This window comes from Vicia villosa, linkage group LG7, assembly GCF_029867415.1.
Source record: "Vicia villosa cultivar HV-30 ecotype Madison, WI linkage group LG7, Vvil1.0, whole genome shotgun sequence".
In the NCBI taxonomy this organism is placed as follows: domain Eukaryota; kingdom Viridiplantae; phylum Streptophyta; class Magnoliopsida; order Fabales; family Fabaceae; genus Vicia; species Vicia villosa.
The window spans coordinates 96349286-96355695 of record NC_081186.1 but is presented as its reverse complement, the minus strand read 5'-3'; the positions used below and the strand labels follow the sequence as shown (position 1 = coordinate 96355695).

The following is a 6410-nucleotide window of genomic DNA, read 5'->3' as shown; positions in this document are numbered from 1 at the left end:
AAGTCAAAGGGGTATATATTATTTCATAACTACTATACTTAGATGCTACATATTTCATGACATGAGAACAAGACATGTCGTGGAACTTTCACTTGCAAGAGTTGTGAAGAATATATTCTATCCCATGTGCATAATATATATCCCATGTGCCTTTTCTTGTGGGACTTGGTTATTAAGCAAACTTAGCATTCAAGGAATTTTTGCAATGATTATATTCTTTGTAATGATGACAACTTAACAACTAAGTGAGCTTAAAGACTAAGCTTAGTTGCCAAAATGACCAAAGATGTCCCTTATCCCTTCCTCTATATATAGAAGAGAGGCACACAAATGAAAGGAAAAAAGAAAAAAGTAGAGAGAAATGCAGCCAGCAATCTGTAACTTCTAAGTTACAGAAAAATTCAAAAGTAAGAAGGAGAAGAGGGAAGGCCTTCATACCTTGCTAGCAGCCCTCAATGATGACACTCATCTTCGAGCCTCCGTAGATGAATCTTAAAGCATCCTCGCCGCAGGTAAGTATTTCTTCCTTAACTCTCTATATTTTCGTTAACCATTGATTGTACCTGCAGCAAGTCACAAATTCAGCAGCAAAAACAACAACTCAGAAGCCATAACAGCAACACTGCAACGGATCATACTTGCAACTCAGAATCAAAGCAACAGCAACAATTTGCAACGGTTCAGAATAACGACAATTAACAGACAAACTCAAGGTTCTGAATCATTCAACATGTTCAACAATTAAAAAAAAGCCGCATGACAACATAACTCATCAACAAATTTCAAGAAGTCGTGGAATCAAGAAAACGCAGAGCCAAGGTCGAATCTGTACCTATCAAAGAATCGTCGCCGGAACTGATTCGCCGGATTTACTCCGGCCAGGTATGTTTCTTCACTTCCTCCTATAAATTTTGATGCTCGCTTGATGCACAGAGTCGAATTCCTGAACACAATTTGCAAAAATCTCGTTACTGTTATCATTTTAGTTTATCAAAAAAATTGGTGGTAATATACTTCAAACCCAGATACATGAATAGAAACGAATTTTTGAAAATCATACCTTGAAAGAACTTCAAACTTCTCTTCCATGGCCACTGTGAGAGCAATCGCGAAAGAGAAGGCTTCGCTGTTTTTGTTCACCGCGAAAAGGGTGATGTTGTTGTTGTTCACTGAGCAAGTGAACCATGAGCTTTCTTCTTGTTGATTAATCGAGAGAGAAAACAAGTCAGAAAGAGAGAGAAAGCTTCGATTGTTGTTGTTCTTCAACAAGAGTGAGCGATCGAGAGAAAGAAACTAAGTGTTGTTGTTGCCGTGAGGAGAGCAAAGAGAGGCTTTTGCTGTTGTTTGTTTTTTTTCGTTTCAGAGAGAGATGAACACGAGAGAGATAGCTTCCTTGTTCATCATCGTGAGAAACCGAGAGAGTGAGGTGAGTCGCGTTTGTTTTTGTTTCTCAGTGTTCCTTTTTTTTTCCAGAAAGTATCGTGAGAGAGCAAAGGGAGAAACGAGAAAGAGAGGGTGAGGCGCTTCTGCCCCTTTCTTTTGCTTAGGGTTTTTCATAACCCATCTATGTGTTTAGAAGGAAGGGCGGATCCGGGTCACACTGACCCGACCCGGTCCGGCCCAATTTATTTTATTTTTTATTTCAATTCAGCTTATTTCCATTTTCTGGGCCTGCACCTCATCCGATTTTCAGCACCCCCTGGCCCATTCTATTAGTTTTTTAATTCTCTTTTATTTTTTTCTTTAAATACTTTCATAGAGAATGACTTAGTATTTTATTTTAATTTAGGTTTTACTTTTATTTTCTAGTCCTTTATTAAAATACCAAAAAAAATATATTAGATACATACTTAAGTTTATGTTTTCTAAATATTTTCTTTTCATATAAAAACTACAAAAATATCTTAGATTAATTTGATATTTTCATAGAATTTTTGTATAGTTAATCATTTAAACTTTATTTGATTACTGTTGCATATATTACTGGAATTTTCTCACTTCATCCAAGATTTAGAGATTATTTCTCTGTTGTCTTTTGGATTTGTCTGTTTGTTTGGTCTTCCATTTGCTGTAGAAGTGCATAAACAATTGCTGGAAGGTCATAGAATGCTGTAAGCTGTGAGCTTATCCGACGTTCTATTTTGCTGGTGTGGATGCTTAACATCTGTTAAGATCCTAATTTATTTCAAGCATACCACTTGAGGATCAAGGTAACACCTCAAACTCAGAAATCCAATTTCTCATTCTTCGAGGTAAGCCTAAAACTCATAAAACTGTTTTTCATAACAGTAATCATTTCAAATCATCAATCAACTGTTTTTACAACAGTAATCATTTCAAAAATCACAAATCATTTTCAACTGTTTTTTTATCACCAGTACTGTAAAGTACTGGGCCTCTAATAGAGTGTAAGTCCCAAAAACCTTCTCTTCTTAGCTTGTTTTCAAAACTGTATTTTCAAAATCTTCTTTCTGTTTTCAAAAACATTCTTCTGGTATTTGAAGGGCATTATTCCCGGTGAAACTCTTCAGATACCTATGTGACCTTTGTCCATCTTCACTTCTTCTGTTTTCAAAAACCATTAACTGTTTATAATAAATATTCAACTGTCATCAACAAAACAACAAAAATACTGTTGAGGCTCTGTACATACTTCTTCAATGGCCTCCACTCCATCCAGGTTAGGCTTTACAAGCTTTCAATTTACAGTCTTTATTTAAATTACTGTCAAATATAAACTGTGCACATATATTAGTTTAGAACTGCGTTTGAGTATAAACCTTAGGACAGTTAAACTATATATATATTATTAGGAATATGACCTAGGATTGAGAATGTCTTCCCGGTGAAGGCTCTTTCCTAATTAGAGATCTGTAGTTCAAACCCCCAAGATGAATTATTCCCGGTGAAACATCTTGGCAAAAACCTTAGAATCCAAATAATAGGACACATCCACCCAAAGAGGAATTATTCCCGGTGAAACCTCTTACCCATTTGCTTAGAGCCAAAATAAGTTCAAAACTACATAAGCTTTCTCTTGTGCTATAACAAGGACCCTCGATTAGCCTCCTCTTGGGCTTTGTACAAGGACCCACAGGCTTCTTAAAAGCATTTCCAGCTTCCTCTTGAGCTTGTATACAAGGACCCATCAGGTTTCTTATAAACATAGGAACAGGTCTTTAGTCACCTTTTAGCCTACCCTGGTGAGTTTCTTCCAATTTAAACCAGACTTTAAACAAGCCAAGTTTGTCTCAATTTTGCATTGAGTACACTTTTTGGAATGAGAGACATGGACAGTCTCTGTCACCCTTATCTTCATCAATCTTCCTTAGCAGAGTCTAGGATCCATGTTTGATCATCCTCAGCATTGAGTCAACCTTCATCTTGGGCTTTAAACAAGAAGTCTCACTAGATAATCTTTCTGCCAATCCTTTCATCCTTTAATAATTAATGGAGTGCTACCCAAATCAATTATCATTTTAACAAAACTTCCCTGGAAAGGGTTAGCTTCCACACATTCTTTCATTTTTAATATAAACCCCTGGAAAGGGTTAGCCTCCAAAGTCAATCATTAAATGTCAAAAAGATTCATTTCTCTTAGGAGATAATTTCCCCAAAAGAGTCAAAACCCCTGGAAAGGGTCAGCCTCCAAAAACATGATAAAAGTCAGTCTTTTAACAGACAAATTCACCAGCTGAGTCAAAATCCCTGGAAAGGGTTAGCTTCCAAAGAAAAACAGTCTTTTAATAAATAAAAACCTCCTCAGTAGAGTCAAAACCAACAAAAACAGTTAGCCTCAACCTTGGGCTTCATACAAGGCACCCAAACAATAAAACTCCCCTGTTAAGAGTCAGCCTCAACCTTGGGCATTGTACAAGGCAGATAATAGAGTCTCCCCAGTGAGTTCTTCATCATTCAGTAGCCACAACCTTGGGCTTTGTACAAGGCAGATAAACCATATCTTTCATGTGTCAAAGATTCCTAACACTTAGGATCTTTCCCCATATAGTCATCAATACTTAATTCATTTAAGAGTCCGCCACAACCTTGGGCTTTGTACAAGGCAGAAAAATAGTTTTTTTTCCTAGCTAGAGTTAGCCACAACCTTGGGCTTTGTACAAGGCATATAAATAGAGTCTCCCTAAGTAGAGTCAGCCTCAATTCCGGGCTTTGTACAGAACACTAAAATACCCTGTAATTAATCCCCAGTGGAGTCATCTCCCAGAGTCATTAATATTAATTAATCAATCAAAAAAAGCCTCAAGCTTGGGCCTCATACAAGCCAGCTAAAGTCAAATCTTTTATACAGTAGATAGACATAGCTTATCTCTATAAAGAGATATTTTTACTACTCTACCACATTCAAACAAACAAACATTTCATTTCAATTTTAATCAAGTCTCCCATTTAGGATTTTGAAAGGCATGAGCTGGCAGTAAAACCCAGACATGTGGTAACTTTCCCTAATTTGGATGAGCATCTTTCTTTCATTTAAGAGGCATTTGACTGGTATACTTGCACATACACAAGTAAGGTCCCCCTCTTGAATGAAACGAATTCAGTTATTCTGTCACTCCTTTAAATGTTTGTGGTAGAATAGTACAAATACCTCTCTGTAGAGATAATTTCACGTCTCTTTACTGTAAACAGAGATTTAATTCCAAGCTTCAACCTTGAGCTTTAAGCAAGGCACCAAAAATAATTAATTTCCCTAGTTAGTTCCCCGAACTACATTAAGCTCTGACTTCCACTAGGGATATGTAGGCATGAGGTTCACAAGGAATCTCAGCGAGCTAATAAAATACCAAAAATAGTCAGTCTGTCTGTCTGTCCTCTTTAATCAATTCAATTCCTTCTCCTAATACAAAGGAGAAACTTTCCCAATCATTAGCAATAAACACAAACACAATGACACGGAGAAGGTTCCTGTAGAGTACTACAGATATGTAGGGTGTTTAAACACTTCCCTATGTATAACCGACCTCCCGGACTCCAGAATTTCTAGTCTAGGTGAATCCCCACACTTAGCAAACTCCTAGGGTTTAGTTGAGATCTTTTTTCCCCTTTCCTACTCGTAGGACAAATAAGAAAGTTCGTGTGATATCGTAGGAAGAACTGAAATAAAATTCATCCCACCACGGGCGCATTCTCCTTCCAAATTTCGCGTGAAGGGTTTAGCGTGCCGTCCTCCCAAGTGAAACGGGGAGGTAAAGAAAACGACCACCACAAGTTCTACCACCTTGGTCCCAACTTCGCCATTTGTTGGTTCTTGCATCAGCTTGTACCCACCTATCCCTTGGCGCATCTGCAGGGATTCTGAAGGTTACCCTTCGAGTTTTGGGGTGTGGGCTATCAGGCCTTTTTGTTGGAGTCTGTATGTCGAAACCGTACAGGTTGGGACGCAACCCCTGAGTTTCTTGACTCATGTAGCAATACACACGTTCGAATGATCGTGCTAGCATTTCGTCATAGACTGCCCCACATCTTGGGCAGAGAGCAACTTCAGTGTTTTCTTTGTGACATCTGACCAAAAATCCTACCAAGCTTTCCTCCATCTTTGGGTACAGTTGTAGTAGGGGATTTGGCTCTCTTCCTGGGTGTTCCCACCTTTCGCGTCGAACCCTTTCGAAGTTGGCTTCGACCCTTCGATTCAGCATGATCGAACACCTTGGACACATCCATTGCTTACCACCATTTTTCTCGTGGCAATTCCAGAGATATTCTTTGAGGCTTTCGGTTCTTGGAGGAACTTCGATGCCCCCATTTTTCCTCGTCAGCCATGTTTCTAGTTCGCCAAATTCAGACACTGGTCGTCTGGCGCTAACCATGTTAACCGCTGCTGGAGGAACTTCAGAGATCTGGATTTTCTGGAGTTTCATCCTGAGGTCTTCAGTGGCCTCACTGTTTTCTTCAGTTATTTCTGTCTTGGGAGATTCTTCAACAACAGTGTTGAAGACTATTTCACCTTTTAGGCTTTCAGTAGCCTGCTTTCCATTGAACATTGCTTTAGTCTCCACAACTTCGACTTCAGAAGCCTCCACCATGTTGATATCTTCTACCTCGCAGAGGCTAGCGTCAGCAATGTTTAGGGGATTGGTATCGACCCTCATATGACTCTTGGTCTTGTCAGCAAACTTCAACCTTCCATCATTGAGAGCATTTTGAATTAGATCCCTGAAAAGAAAACATTGAGAAGTTTTATGGCCTAAAAACCCATGATATTTACAAAAACCTCTTTTCTTCCGTTGTTCCAATGGAGGAATTTTTGAATTTGGAGGTAGTATCATTTGGCCATCTTTTACCAATAAATCAAATATTTCATCACACTTGGTAATGTCGAATGTATAAGTTTTCTTAGGGAACCTATCATTCTTATCGTTTTCTACTGGGTTTTTTCCATTGGCAGGATT

The 6410-nt window shown here is 38.5% G+C and overlaps 1 long non-coding RNA gene across 1 annotated transcript; it reads right to left on the bottom strand.

Moving 5' to 3' along the window:
- Window positions 1–339: 339 nt before the first annotated feature.
- LOC131617904 (uncharacterized) lies at window positions 340–1525 on the bottom strand. Its single transcript, XR_009288701.1, has 3 exons — window positions 1061–1525; window positions 833–943; window positions 340–563 (listed from the first exon to the last, which is right to left on the bottom strand). It is a non-coding gene; the product is annotated as an uncharacterized LOC131617904 (long non-coding RNA).
- Between the last annotated feature and the right edge of the window lie 4885 nt (window positions 1526–6410).